Below are 16,795 nucleotides of genomic sequence, written 5' to 3' on the forward strand. Positions count from 1 at the left end.
TTTCCCCTTGGTCTTTCTTACAATGCGTAATATCTCCACTTTACCACCAGGTGGCGCACTTCCCCCTCAGCCTATGACTGTCATTCTAGTTATGTGTCAGGCATGCAGCAATGGTTGAGTAATTGTGGCTTTATTTGGGAGCCGGGGGGACAGCTGTATGTTACTGATCAGGGGGGTGAGGGGGTGACAGACGCTGGAATGTCTATAAATTTATATTTTGTCTCCATGTCCCCCCTTTGCTTTCATTCCTGTCAGTGCTTCTCTTCTATATATGGAGTATTGGAACTGGATTGTCAACTGGCTCTGTCATGTGGCGTGTTAACCCCTTCAGTCCAGAGAGGGACAGGATTACTCATCGCGGGAAAAACATCTGCGACCAGACCCCGTTTTCTTGTGTCCTATATCCACATACGATGCAATATATACATATACATTGCATCTTCTGTGGCTATAGGACACTTATTTGTATATTGGGAGCAAGCCTTCCCCCAGACTGAACCTCGTAACAGAGGCTTTAATGTAGAGAACCACCAGATTAGTAGGTTTACCTGCAGTCCTATGTAAAAGGTGCCAAAGTACAAACTTGGCTCTGCTATAGCTGATACATTTGGTGCCCATTGAGCTTAGCCCTGTAATGTGGCCGTTTTACTCTGCTCCGGTCAAGAATGGGGTCCTTAGCGGGGTATCGCCCGCTCTGATGCCAGTGCAGTAATCGGGTTCATGGGAAGGGGTTGCTCTGCAGCCATGTGATAGACCTACCATACAATTTGCAGTCCTATGTAAAGCCGCAGATGCCACATGATGGTGTATTGTGCCAAATTACATACTCCACTCTGCTACATTTACATCATAGTGCAATCACCATTATCCTATATCTCATTGCACCTCCCACCAGAATGTTGCAGAGTGGGGGCCCCACCATTAGAAAAGTATAGGCCCCCACTGCAGCCGCTATTGCTACCCCAGTGCTATAAATAACCATCTCTCCGGTACTAAAACACTTTTGCCCCATAACCCAGCACTGTTACCAAAGTGAAAAATATCAAATCTGCTGCAAATCTTCCCTGTCTTAAATGTAGTCCCTGATGCCGCCTGTAGTTGGCGCTATGATCACTCCTCGGGGGTAGAAGTCATACGGTATCGGGAGCGCACGTGGTTTTTTTCGCTCCCCCCTGGGATTTTTATGGGAGATAAAACTATTGGTTGTCAGTGAGCAAATGTGGAAGATATGATGCAGGAGGGGGGAAGGAAGGAGGAAATGTAGAGAGGAGGGGGTGAGGTCATAAACCTGCCTGAAATTTGAGAAAAACAAGCGGAAAAATAACGGGTCTATAAATAGTTGCCGGGGGGGGGGGGTCAGTGATGGAGACGGCCGGGAGTCTCGGACAAGGAAAAGCTGGGTGGTTTGGAATGGCTTAGGGTTGACCGGAGGGTGGTGCAATCATTATAGGGATAAGATCAGATGTCATTACTATTTCCACAGGGGTTGTCACCCAGCTTTCCTGGGGTCCTGAGCGTCAAGTACTCCATATCTAGGCAGACTTACCGTTCAGGACGCTAGCCAAGCTGAGGGACTTCAGTTAGTAATCAATTATCCATAATTATAAACCCTTTTTTTTTTTTTTTAATATTAAATTCTGCCATTTCTTAGTTATATCTGTTTCCAGGTAAGTTGGGTGACAAGTCTCGCACATTAGCTTCTCAGGATGCTAAAAAAGCTGCAATGGTGTCATTACTCATCTTTTCCAGAAACCAATAAAACCAAGAAAGAAACAATTGTGGTTTTTCACATAAAAGCCATATAAGGCCAGGTTCACACACGCAGTTTTTGATGCAGTTTTTTTTTTCTTTAGTCAAAACCAGAAGTAAATCCAAAGGGCAGGAAATGTATTAAGAACAGACTGATACTGGATTAGGAACATTTCCTAGCACTGTTTCTTTAAGAAAAAAGACGCAATGCCGCGCTGCTACCGCCACGTGTGCACCCAGTGGGACGCAAGCACTGGCGCTACCCGGGCTCGGCTGACGTGACCTCACGCTGGACTGACACTTAGATACTTTCTCTGTCATCTGTTTGTGTTAAAGCAATAGCAGCGTTATCTCCGGCATCATAAAGTTGTAGAAATGTTTAGATAACCGGCAGCGGCGCAAGTTAATGTGTAACTGGAGAGCAGCGTGGAAAAAAACAGCGACGATCGCATCCGTTACGCTGCCCACCCAGCTTTCCCCAGACCCTGAATGGCCTATATCTTGATCTTCACGATGTACCAGGTGCCATTCAGGGTCTGTGGAAAGCTGGGTGATCCCTCTATTGTTCTGGGTAGCGTTCCCACATCTGAGCGGCTCAGGGCCAGACTTTTCCAGGCGGGTCGTCCAGTTATATACAAGGTATTGTGTTTGAGATCAAATACATGGAAATTTCTCATAACTGTGGAAATGTTTCGTAATAACTACATCCCCATCATCCCTGGAGAATTCTCATCGGACTGCTGATAAAATATAATAAAGAGTCTATTATATTGTATTACATGACAGAAGATTACATTACAGTCACCGTGTTCTATATATTTACTGCATACAGTACTAGTCCAGTATAACAAAACCCCCCAAAATAAGGGGACACCTCCCATGAGGGCATGGAAGTCTCCCACGTAGCCAGGCACTGAGGCTAGGTGCAGTTATGGGGGTACTATGGATCAATATAGGGACAGTGTAACCGTTATGGGGACATTACCACTTATGGGGGCACTGTGGATCGCTGTGGGTTATAGTTGTACTCTATTTGCCACTTTTGTGAGAGCATTGTGGATGGTTTTGGGGACACGGTGGCTGTCCCTGTTATAGGGACACTGACATATGGGGGCATTGTGGATAGGACAGCTCTGGATTATAGGGACACTGTGGCTGTCCCATGTTACAGAGGAACAGGGTTATTAATAATAAGAACAATCTTTATATAGCGCCAACATATCACTTATTAATAGTTATGGGGGCACTGGATTGCTGTGGGTGGGGTATAGTTGTACCCTGGCTGCCACTGTTAGTGGCAGCGTGGATCGTTATGGGGGACACTGACTGTCCCTGTGGTTTGCACTGTTATGGGGACACTATATATGGCTGTGGGGTATAGAGGCACTGGCTGCCACTGTTAGGCTATGTTCACACGACATGCACTTTGCTTTACGGGGCGTTTTTTTACACGCTGTTTTTACAAACGCCCGCGGGAAAAAATGCCCCGTCAGATCAAAACACTTTTTCCCATTGAAATCAATGGGCAGATGTTTGGCGGCGTTCAGCCCCCGTACTTTGAGCTGTTTTGCTGGGCGTTTGTGGCCCGAAAAATGGCAGAAAATAGGTTGTGTGAACTGACCCTTCGGGCTGCACTGTGCAACATTACTTGTCTATTTTCCTAGAAAATTCCCAAATAATGGAATGAACCCAGCCCGGTGGCGACATGGTGCGGGCACGATGGTGCGGTCAGTTTACTATGTTAACCACTCCTGGCATAAATCAAGGGCACCAGTAGGGTTAGGGTTTCAGGCTAAGAATCAGTATTATTTAATGGGCACCGCCAGGTATAATGGGGGGCTATGTAAGGGAAAATATGCCAGGGTAACTCTACGAGCACGGTCTGTTCTTAAATGTAGAGAAATCCGATTATAATATAATATATCCGGAACATAATCTATGGCTTCCTATAGTAGGGACCTTATATGATGTGTGATAGGGAAATGATACTGTAATCCATAATAGGGCTCACACTGTACATCGCTGCGGAATATGCTGGTGTCCTAATGAACAACGTCATATAATACACATACATTATACACTTGTATATTATATATATATTATAGTAGTGTATATATATATATATATATATATATACACACACACCTGCTACCGTTTCTCCATTTTAGCCCGGCGTTTGCTCTATGGTCAGCAAATTTGACCGGCTTCTGTATTACGCAGTGTAGAAACAAAACGTGTTGCTGCATGGAAACCATCAACAAGCAGGCTAACTGCCGCTGATGCATACAATCAACAGCAGCTGGCTGACTGTTTCCAGGTAACAACAGGAGATTTTTCAACATGTTAAAGAATAAAAAGAAAAAAGTAAAATAACAGATATGGGTAATGAAGATACATTACAAAGATTCTGGTACAATCCTGCAGAGTTTCGGGAGCTGAGATCTAGGCTGCTATATGCAGAGCTGGTGCCTGCAGCATTAGGCCAGGGCTACACCTAGACTAAGATTGTTTTTAACTCGAGTGACAGCTGCAGTCCACAAGATTGTATACGACTCAATGTATTCAGTTGGGCTGCAGCTGTGAGAGTTAAAAAAAATCAACCAATAGCGCTACAAAAACTTTCGGTGTAGCCCTGGCATGGAGGGATCGCGGTCATCTTTAGTTCATTTATGCAGAGGAAAAACAATCAGGATCGGGCTATGCGGCGCTCACCTCCATCTGGTATATGATCATACAGTATATAAATAATCATACCATACAGCGCCTAAGGAGAAGCGCCATATAGTACGATGCCCAGAAACAGTGCCATAGGTTGCCTATATACTAATGCTATACAGTACTGCCTGCCACCACCCTATAATGCTTAGATAAAAGAAGTGCCGCACAATGTAAATACCGCCATACAGTGCTCAAATAATTCCCACATACAAACTAATCTAATAAAAGTGCAATGCAATGTCTAAATAATACTGCTATACAATATGTAGTGCTCACAAGCCTCGGATGCCAGGTCATCTGTGGCGCCCCCTTCAGGCCGGCCCTGAAAATGGTTTTTCTATGCCAGAATTGCAAGCACAGCATCCACTGAAATCAGCAGCATAGATCTGAGCTTCCTGTAGTCGGAAGCTCGGATTAAGGATGCACCTATAATTCAATAACGAGAAGTTGGGGTTCACATTTATGGTCTATAAGGTGATGTTGAATTAGTCCAGGACCCAGTAGTAAGGTTCTAGATCTAATTAGTAAGGTTCTAGATATAATGGGGCTATTAAATGTGCTTTAATGGTATCAACAAATGCTTCTGGAGTTTGTCATTGGAAATCCATTTGTTTTCCGTCTCTTCAGGAAGTTGGAAATATAACTGGTCATCAAAAAAGTCATTCTGAGAGGGATGAACAAAACAAGGAGCCCTCATCAATAATCCCGTTATATAACCGCCAAACAGTGACACCCCAAAAGTTACTCCGAGGGCTGCAGCCTGCTGCAGAGCCTGACTCTGTGCCGTCCACGTCTCACCGTTTTCGAGAACCCCCAAAATAGTCTTTTGACCCTCCACACCATTATTGTAGAAGTTTTCATGTAAACTTAAGCCATAAGTCTCAACAGGTCCAAGCAATATGACCACAATGCTTCCGACAGTGCCAATGATGCCCGGCAGGCCGTGCAGGTTATGGATTCCACATTGGTCTTGCACCTTGATCTTCTTAGCCAAGAAAGGACTTACGTATTGAAAGCCAAGGGTGCAGGCCAGAGAGGCTAAGCACCCAATGCTAAATGCCCCTCCCGGGCTAATTAGGTCTGCCGAAATCCCAATAGCCACTCCTCCAGCCAAGGAGGCATTTTGAAGATGTGCCAGGTTTATCCGGCCCCGTTTGTCTATCAGGCTGGATACAGCAAATGTAGTGATTGTCCCTGAACTTAATGCCAGGAAAGTATTCACAATGGCCCGATGTTGAGCTTCTCGGGTCTTGGCCACGACGGAATTGAAACTTGGCCAGAAGATCCAGAGAAAGATTGTCCCCAGGAGAGACAATAGATCAGAGTTTGAGGTTGTGGCCTCTTTTACGTGTCTTCTTCGTAAGGATGGTTGGTATAGGATTTGGGATACTCCCAAGCCAAAATAACATGAGAAGATATGGATGGCCACCGTACCTCCTATATCAATAACGTGGAAATATTTGTTGACCAGCCAGTCGTTGACCACAAAGAGTGGGATTTCCATGGCTGAAAGGAGAAGCAACTGAATGGGACTGGTCCTTCCCAAAACAGCCCCAGCTGAGATAAGAGCCGTGACGGCTGCAAACTCTGCCTCAAGAACGTTATTCAACCTTAGGAAGATGGTCCCGTGTCTAAAATGGTAGAAGAAGCCTTGAACAACCATGGACCACTGAATGGCAAAATTGGCTATCAAAAAGTTAATGGCGATCCCACCAAAGCCGTAAAGTTTCAGGAAGGACAGCATGAGACCTAGCCCGCCGAACAACATGACGTGGACATCCTTAAAGAGTGGGAAGATGGTGTCCAGGTCGTCTTCTTCTGTGATGGTCACGTTGGAGGTATTGAAACTTCTGGAAGGGTCTTCAAAGCTGAAGAACAAGATGAAGACTACTATGAAGGTCCCTTGGACGAGGAGAAGGAGGACGGGCAGCTGGCATCGTAGACTTGGTGGGAAGACAATGGACATTATGCATACAACAGATCTTGACGTGCTCCTCTTTCATCAGCAACTTGTTGAAGGTTTAATTCTTGTGCATAACAACAGCCTGAAGCTTCTTCTCGCCTACTGGTTGCTTGTTCCGTCCAATCACCGGGTTGCGATTTTGAGTGCGGTGACCTTTGTGCAGTAGTAATATACATTGCTTAAATATTACCTTTTATTAGCATGTTACAGGCTGTATTTACATCCCAACCTTGGCGTTGAATGCACCGCTGAGCAGCGGAGCCCGGGGCTCTATCCAAGTATTGCTTCACGCGAACACACGCAAGAAAACAAAAGCAGCTCACGGAATTCTCGATCAGATACTGTATCATAGCACTTAAAGGGAAACTCCAGTCCAAAATGGAAAAAAACAAACAAAAACATCCATCACCTAAAGGGTCTTGGTCACCTTGCAAAGGCTTTAGGTTACTGGTTACAGTATGGTTTCTACATTGTAACAACACGTGGCTGTGCTCGTCATAGCCTATAATTTGTAGATTGCCGTATCAATGGATTCTGCTCTGCTGCTTAGAGGAGTCATCATGGAAACGAGTAGTCATGGACATGGAGCTCGCCGTCATGTGACAACTAAGCTCCGCCCAGAATAGGAAACCATAATAAATAAGGGGTTTATACATTTCCATGCTGAAATTTTTAAGTTAGATCATTATTAATATCATAGAGCGAGGCATCAAGGTAACATTGTGTGACGGCTGGAGTGCGCCTTTAAGAAATTCTTCATCGATACGGGCGAATAAAACAGGTTTATCAGCCCTTAGGGTTTCATTATCTGTTCTCACAGAATGTAGAATGACCTGTTTTCCTGCTTCTTGTAGTGAGTGCTGCCCCTCTTTTCTTTGAACGTTTGGGCTTTATGACCGCACCTTGTGAGACATTGTTTTCCTACGGCAATCTGGAGCCCTCAACGGCCCATAATAGCCATAAACCCCATTATGATCAAATCCCGTGTTTGCACCTACTTGTTTGTGTTCTATATCTCTATTTATAGTGTGGATTGTTACTTTACCTGCCACCAGGGGGAGCAGTATCTAACAAGTGTGCAGATAGCCTGTCCCACTTTACAGCTGCTGCACTAAACGACCCAGTTGCTCTAAACAACCAGCAACGCAACACTAGATCCAGTATTTTTCATTCGCTGAACAGTTGCTAACTGTACGACATTGGCAAAACAAAATATAGAAATTTTGCGTTTACATTTAAGCAATTTTTCTGAATTTACCAAAATTCTACCCAAATTTTCCAAAAATCAATGAGAATTCCCTCCAATCCAATCTATTTTATCCAGAATCTTCAAATATCTTGTCTCATTCCCAATAGATGCTCTAATATGGATATTCTAAAAGCAAAAATATTACCAAAATTTTTGGAAATATTTCTGTTGACGTATGTGGACGTTTTTTTATTATTGTAAAATTTTGATTTAGTCATGATTTACATATACATAAAATTAAAGCTGATGCAAATGATTAAGGACTGTTTCGGCACTATCACCCTAATTGGTCAATGAAGTCGCCGCCGACTGTTCTCAAGAATACGGCTATCCTATGAAGATGTAGAATTAGTAAGATTTGTTTTCCTTATTGTATACTTATTGTGCTCTGAGCAGGGACCAAGGTCATACAAAGTCGGATATAAGTAGTTGGGTCAGCCCCAAGAATGACCTCAATGTAAGAACAGGTGCCCTCTGGGAGCACTGCACAGCAAAGGGGCAGGATGTGGGGGATGGGAATTCATTTTACCCTTCTCCCCCTCTCTATTGTGCACTTCGTCAACAGGAAGGTAAATAACATGCTGCACCAGGCACCTGTTAGGCCGAGAGGCTGCACCTGGAGGGGAGGACAAGGCCGGTTGTTGGTCCTTCTTAGCCCTCAGGGACCGGCTCTTAAAGGCAACATGCCAGATGAAGCAAACAATGTCAAGTACAATAACGGAGACCCCTGGAGAAGACAATGTCTACCACTGCAACATTCAACAGATGGATTATGTCATTTTTTTAAACCGACCTCCGAAATAATAGTGGCCATTTTGGGACACACAGTAATGAGCTGGTAGACTGGGTTGAACCCTCAGAACCAGGGACAATGCATAGGGGCACATTTTTGTCATTACCGCATCCCGCCCACCTGCTCCAAGCCGCTCACGTCAGGTGTCACATAGTGAATGGTGGAGCAGGGAGTTGACGGCTCCCCGCTCCACCATTGTATTGAATTGGCTATCCATACCTCGGATGCTGGTACAGTTGAAACCGGGACACGCCGCTAGGTCGCCCCGGGACAGTGCTCTTGGGATCCAGGACTGTCCTGCTAAATCCGGGGCTGTTGGGAGGCCAGTGTGCATATATAGAAGGATGATGTGTTTGTGTATGTATATTTGGCATGTATGTAGGTTTGTGTATATGCTAGGTTATAACATTTTATATTATAGCTTAAACATAATGCTTAAAAGCGTTTTCCCATCTTGGACATTTATGGCATATCCACAGGATATGCCAAAAATGTCTGAGAAATGCGGGTCCCAACTCTGGGACCCGCACCTATCTCTAGAATGGGGCATAGCCAGCTCGGCTGTTTCTGTGCTCCCAAATGACCTCGTAACTCAGTGGCCCAAGAGGAGCGACAGCGGGACAAGGTAGGACCGGGTCAGGGGTCTCGTTCTAGAGATAAGTGCAGGATCCACATCAATAAGACATTTATGGCATAAATGTCCGAGATTAGAATACCCCTTTAAGGGGGTTGATCCCTCACAGACAGCCCCTTTCATAATGGAGTCCTAACACCCCTAGCCTAATAGGGCATATACACAGGGGTTGTCATCCTGAGACAACCCCTTTCATAATGGTGGCTTGTTTTCTGCGCAGCAAGTCATTACTATTGATGCACTGTATGGTGGTATTATTTGGGCATTGAGGATAGAATTTCAGCACTAAAGTGTGGTCTAATATGAGCAGCATAGAACAGTATTATATTCCTGTGGCATAGAAATATGATTTATGAACTGCATGGCAATTCTATTTATGTGCTGTACACTGGTATAATTTGATCCCTGTATGATAGTATTATTTCTGAACCGTATGTTGGTATTATTTGAGCACTGTTTGTTGGTATTATTTGAGCACAGTATGGCAGTATTATTTGGGTATTCTAGGATGGTTCCATTTGAGCACTGTATGGTGGTGTCATTTGAGCACTGTTTGTTATTATTTTAGCACTGTATGGCGGTATTGTTTCTGCACTGTATGATGGTATTATTTGAGCAATGTACGTTGGTATTATTTGAGCATTACATGGTGGTAATTGGGCACTGTATGGCAGTATTATGTGAGCACTGTATGTTGGTATTATTTGAGTACTGTATGGTGGTATTATTTGGTTACTCTATGATGGTACTATTTGAGCACTGTATGGTGGTATTATTTGAGCACTGTATGTTGGTATTATTTGAGCACTGTATGTTGGTATTATTTGAGCACTGTATGGTGGTATTATTTGAGCACTGTATGTTGGTATTATTTGGGTACTCTATGTTGGTACTATTTGAGCACTGTATGGTGGTATTATTTGAGCACTGTATGTTGGTATTATTTGAGCACTGTATGGTGGTATTATTTGAGCACTGTATGGTGGTATTATTTGAGCACTGTATGGTGGTATTATTTGAGCACTGTATGGTGGTATTATTTGAGCACTGTATGGTGGTATTATTTGGGTACTCTATGTTGGTACTATTTGAGCACTGTATGTTGGTATTATTTGAGAACTGTATGGTGGTATTATTTGAGCACTGTATGGTGGTATTATTTGGGTACTCTATGATGGTACTATTTGAGCACTGTATGTTGGTATTATTTGAGCACTGTATGTTGGTATTATTTGGGTACTCTATGTTGGTACTATTTGAGCACTGTATGTTGGTATTATTTGAGCACTGTATGGTGGTATTATTTGAGCACTGTATGTTGGTATTATTTGAGCACTGTATGTTGGTATTATTTGAGCACTGTATGGTGGTATTCTTTGAGCACTGTATGGTGATATTATTTGAGCTCTGTATGTTGGTATTATTTGAGAACTGTATGTTGGTATTATTTGAGCACTGTATGATGGTGTTGTGTGAGCACAGTATGATGGTATTATTTGAGCACTGTATGGTGGTATTATTTGAGCACTGTATGGTGGTATTATTTGAGCACTGTATGGTGGTATTATTTGCACTCTGTATGGTGGTATTATTTGGTCACTGTATGGTGGTATAATTTGCACTCTGTATGGTGGTATTATTTGAGCACTGTATGTTGGTATTATTAGAGCACTGTATGATGGTATAATTTGCACTCTGTATGGTGGTATTTGAGCACTGTATGGTGATATTATTTGAGCACAGTATGGTGGTATTATTTGAGCACTGTATGGTGGTATTATTTGAGCACTGTATGGTGGTATTATTTGAGCACTGTATGGTGGTATTATTTGAGCACTGTATGGTGGTATTATTTGAGCACTGTATGGCAGCATTATTTAAGCACTGTATGGCGGTATTATTTAAGCACTGTATGGCAGTATTATTTAAGCACTGTATGGCAGTATTATTTAAGCAGTGTATGGCGGTATTATTTAAGCACTGTATGGCAGTATTATTTAAGCACTGTATGGCAGTATTATTTAAGCAGTGTATGGTGGCATTATTTGAGCACTGTATGGCGGTATTATTTGAGCACTGTATGGCAGTATTATGTGAGCACTGTATGGCAGTATTATGTGAGCACTGTATGTTGGTATTATTTAAGCACTGTATGGCAGTATTATTTAAGCAGTGTATGGCGGTATTATTTAAGCACTGTATGGTGGTATTATTTAAGCACTATATGGTGGTATTATTTAAGCAGTGTATGGCGGTATTATTCTGGTGTAGTATGGTGCATCATATGTACTAACCCTTTGTCTGTTCTTTTCATATGCGAGTTCAAAAATCTTCAATAAGATTGATCCTATTTCTGGAACCAATTTCTCAACAATTCAGAGGTTGTGGCGGAGGGTTATAACATTAGCATAAAAAAATTGAATGGTCTCCAATACATTTCACATAGGGAGGATGGCCGCTGGACCCTATGGCTGCAGAATGGATTCTAAGTTGATTCGTTTGATTTTATACGGTAAGTGGTTTTTTGGTAAAATCACACAAACATTAGGTGTTGGCAGACATATTTTTTTTTGCTACGATATACATGGGAAGTTTGAACGTTGTTCGCGATTATGCCATAAAAATAATGGAATGAAAAGTCATGGAAACAGGATATGACGTAATAATATGAATAATATCCCTGGAATTCTAAAAAATATTGGGAAACGTAACATTTCCCTGTAAATTGCGAGATGCAAATGTAAAGAGCATTCCCCTGAAAATCTACATCTCAGTTACATCTGATTCTTGTAAAGCTGAGTAACAATAAACAGGACCATCATTACTGCTCTCTTAAGAGTTTCCACCCAGCTTTTCCAGACTTCTGCATGCCAAATCTTCTTAGTGATCCTATATTGCTAAATTACTAGCCCGGTCTGCATTTCAAAAATTTGGGAAAGCTGGGTAGCAACCCATGCGGGAGCTGCGACAGCAGCCATATTAGTGGACTCATTACTCAACTTTCCCAGATGAAATTAAATGACTAAATCTAAAAACATTTTAATGGAAATTTTTGTTTTTAGGGGGACCCGCCTGGGTCCCAATGGCCCATTTAAAGTCATACGACAGAATATGTAATATATAGCTCATAGATATACTGAAGTCCCATCCTCTCGATAGTCCTATATACCTACCCCCACCCCCTTGCCCCCCCATTTACTGGCTGAGGGCCGCTGGGAAGCTCTCCAGCTGTGTGTTTTTGTGGAAGGCTGAGCGAGTCCTGCGGACCAGAGATAAGCAAAGGGAATTTCCTGTCCGCTTCCGCCTCTCTGGACCTCTCGCTCCCATCTCCAACTTCCCGACTCGTAGCCGGGCTGAGAGCTTCCTGTTTGTACAGATTCCCGCACATTAAAAACGTGGAGCCGAGGGCATTGTGTAGCCCGGGCCAATGTGACTTGAGTTAACCCCTTCGGGGGACACCTCCCCGGGACAGATCCTCGTCAGCCCTTGCCGTGTAGCGAAATGCAGAAAGGGTGACGCGTCCCTCGTAATGTCATTCTGGTCATTAATTCGTTGTCGCTTGGCGTCATTGAATCACTTCCCATGTTATCCTGTGAGAGCTTCCACATATGACCCGGTTTTCATGAATCACTGCGTCTACAGTAGAAGATTGGGGGATCAATGACATCCATGGACCCCAAGGGCAATGTTTTAGTTTATTAAAGGGCATTTCCCCATAAAAAAAACAAAAACGACCTGTTAATAGAAGTCACTGAATCGTTCCCTTGCGTGAAGTATTTTTTTTTTTTTATATTCTATTCAGTCATTTTCTAATTGTTTCTAGGTGACAAGTTGAGAGATAACCAAACACGGCCGCCATTACAAAGGGGTTGTCACCCAGCGTCCCTACAGTCCTGAAGTTGTGCATTCAGACCGGCACGAGGATGTACCGTGTAAGCACGACGCTTCTCAGGATGCTAAGAAAGCCTGGTGACAAGTCTGCGAGAGCTGCAATGACGGTCGTCTTGGTATTCATCCAACTTTTTAGGAGCAGATTAGAAGAAATGTATACGGACGAGAGGGAAAAAAAGGACTTGTTCGCACGGACAATTTTTGCAGCGATCTATTAATATAAAAATGGACACGAGGGAATTAGTAAACATTTTGATCACACTCTATAAGGCAACATGGCGCTTCACGGTCCCTACTGTAGTAGTTGTAGCCATGCAGGGCGGCCGCTACAACACAGCACCTGCAGGGGGAGCAACCCAGAAGCCGATCAGTACCCATGCTGCCAGGCTGTGCCACCTTGGCTCCTGGCAAAGCAACACGCAAAAGACCATCGCACTACAAGCACGTAAATAGATCATTAAAAAACGCTCACCTCTCCACGTGGTCACAGTGGACAAACCGAGAGCAAACAGGTAGAAACTGCTGTCTAGTGCTAATCAATAACACCTGGGCCGCTGGGTGGAGCGCTGGTACCAAGGTTAGGCCTCCTTCACACACAATTTTTCTGGCAATTTAAACTGCATCAAAAAAATGCTTTTAAAAACACCAGCGTTATTAAAATGTAGTGTAAGCTTTTTTTGTGTTGTTTTTGGTGGTGTTTTACATTTTGGTGTGATTTTGCAGGTGCTTTTTTTTTTTTCTGCCATTTTTGAAGTCTTTTGAAAAACGCCTGAAAAAAACGCTATACCCAGAGCAATCTGCGTTTGAAAAAAAACGCCACTGACCACAAAAACACAACAAACCAAAACGGAGTTGTGTGTAGTGAATTTTATATTACTATAGACTTTAATGTAATATCTGGCAGCGCTAAAAAAACAAATAAGGTTGCTGAAAATACCCGAAAACGCAGCAAAACGCTATATGTGAATCCAGACTTAGGGTACGAACATACACGGCATAAACACTGCGGATTTTCCGCAACGGAGTAGCAGCAGTGTGGGTGAGATTTCCACAAATCGCAATTTCCACAAAAAACGCACATAAATTGACCTGCGGTGCAATTTCTTCAACCGCAGCATGTCAATTAATGCTGCATAATCGCAGCTCTTCTGTTGCGGGTTTTCCCATTGAATTTAATGGGGTGTTTAAACCCGCAACAAAGCGGTGTGTGTTGCGATATTTGCGATAGAATCACAGCGATTCCGCTGCAAAAATCGCAAGTAAGAAAAAAAAAAGTTCCCTGCTTCTTCTCCGGTCCGGCCTCCCTGGATGACGTTGCCGGCCATGTGACCGCTGCAGCCAATCACAGGCTGCAGCAGTCACATGGAATGCCATCCAGAGAAGCTGGAACGAACGTTAGAGGAGGGACGGAATAACTATGTGCGATAATTTACGCAGCGGAATTTACGCCCGAAAAAACGCACCAGTGTGGTGCGGGATTTCGGACGCCATTCCCTGTGGTGTTCAGGGCGGATACGCTGCGTAGCTTGACGCAGTGTATCCGCCCTGAATATACCGTGTGTGTTTGTATCCTCAGGGTCCACTCACACATTGCAGTTAAGTTGCGATTAGAACTGCATTGAAAAAACACACCCAAAAACCGCATGCGTTTCTACCACGATTTGGTGCGTTTTTTGATGCGGTTATGGCAACAACAACAAAAAACGCAACCACATCGAAAAATGCATCAAATCGCGTCTTTTGAGTTTGAACATGCATCTCTTTGCACTAAGATCATATCTCTTGACTTTAGGCACATGTCTGTTTGCCAAGAACCGCTTCTCCTTGCTCAAGGAACTTTCCTACCTCTAGAACTTCCCCAATATCCCATCTATATCACATCTCCTCGCTCTGGGTCTAGGACCATATCTCTTGGCTGTAGGATCATATCTCTTGGCTGTAGGACCATATCTCTTGGCTGTAGGACCATATCTCTTGGCTGTAGGATCATATCTCTTGGCTGTAGGACCATATCTCTTGGCTGTAGGACCATATCTCTTGGCTGTAGGATCATATCTATTGGCTGTAGGACCATATCTCTTGGCTGTAGGACCATATCTCTTGGCTGTAGGATCATATCTCTTGGCTGTAGGACCATATCTCTTGGCTGTAGGATCATATCTCTTGGCTGTAGGACCATATCTCTTGGCTGTAGGATCATATCTCTTGGCTGTAGGACCATATCTCTTGGCTGTAGGACCATATTTCTTGGCTGTAGGACCATATCTCTTGGCTGTAAGACCATATCTCTTGGCTGTAGGACCACATCTCTTGGCTGTGTGACCATATTTCTTGGCTGTAGGACCATATCTCTTGGCTGTAGGACCATATCTCTTGGCTGTAGGACCATATTTCTTGGCTGTAGGACCATATCTCTTGGCTGTAAGACCATATCTCTTGGCTGTAGGACCATATCTCTTGGCTGTAGGACCATATTTCTTGGCTGTAGGACCATATCTCTTGGCTGTAGGACCATATCTCTTGGCTGTAGGACCATATCTCTTGGCTGTAGGACCATATCTCTTGGCTGTAAGACCATATCTCTTGGCTGTAGGACCATATCTCTTGGCTGTGTGACCATATTTCTTGGCTGTAGGACCATATCTCTTGGCTGTAGGACCATATCTCTTGGCTGTAGGACCATATTTCTTGGCTGTAGGACCATATCTCTTGGCTGTAAGACCATATCTCTTGGCTGTAGGACCATATCTCTTGGCTGTAGGACCATATTTCTTGGCTGTAGGACCATATCTCTTGGCTGTAGGACCATATCTCTTGGCTGTAGGACCATATTTCTTGGCTGTAGGACCATATCTCTTGGCTGTAGGACCATATTTCTTGGCTGTAGGACCATATCTCTTGGCTGTAGGACCATATCTCTTGGCTGTAATATGATGACTGTTGGTCTTACGACCACATCTCTTGACTCTAGAAATGCATCTCTTGACTCTAGGACTCAATGAGCTCTTAGGTCTATGACCAGTCTTTTGGATTTAGGAAGTCTCTTGGCTCTAGAAACAGGTCTCCTGGGTCTAGGACAACAATTCTTGGCTTTAGGAACACGTTTATTGGTTCTTTGAACACATTTCATGGCTTTTGGGTCAGGGACCCTATCCCTTGACTTCAGGTAAAAGTCTTTTGGCAGTAAAAATATGTCCCATAACTCTATGAACACGTCTATTGACTCTAGGACCATGTCTGTTGGCCCTTGGAAGGCTACTCATGGTTCTAGGAACTCTCTTGAGTCTAGCACATTGTTTATTTGCTGTAGGACTACTTGGCTCTAGAACCACTTCTCTAGGAATAGCTTTCTTGGCTGTAGGACCATGTTTCGTAGCTCTAGAACTGTATTTCTTGGCTGTAGGACCATGTTTCGTAGCTCTAGAACTGTATTTCTTGGCTGTAGGACCATGTTCTGTAGCTCTAGAACTGTATCTCTTGGCTGTAGGACCATGTTTTGTAGCTCTAGAACTGTATCTCTTGGCTGTAGGACCATGTTTCGTACCTCTAGAACTGTATTTCTTGGCTGTAGGACCATGTTTTGTAGCTCTAGAACTGTATTTCTTGGCTGTAGGACCATATATCCTGGGTATAGTGCAGTGGTTCAGTATAAAGTTTAAAAAGATTATCGCATTTGCGTAAAAAAAACAACTATTCCACGCAGTCTGCATCGTATATTATTGTAAACCATCAATAAGACAAAGGTGGAATTAGTCGCTGCTGCTAGTGATCGGGTTAAATCCTCAGCCCCCAGTTATA

The 16,795-nt window shown here is 43.5% G+C and overlaps 1 pseudogene; it reads right to left on the bottom strand.

The window, feature by feature from the left end:
- Nucleotides 1-5,017: 5,017 nt before the first annotated feature.
- Nucleotides 5,018-6,433, bottom strand: LOC142666166 (ammonium transporter Rh type A pseudogene; annotated as a pseudogene).
- Between the last annotated feature and the right edge of the window lie 10,362 nt (nt 6,434-16,795).

This window comes from Rhinoderma darwinii, chromosome 13 (genome assembly GCF_050947455.1).
Source record: "Rhinoderma darwinii isolate aRhiDar2 chromosome 13, aRhiDar2.hap1, whole genome shotgun sequence".
Taxonomy (NCBI): domain Eukaryota; kingdom Metazoa; phylum Chordata; class Amphibia; order Anura; family Rhinodermatidae; genus Rhinoderma; species Rhinoderma darwinii.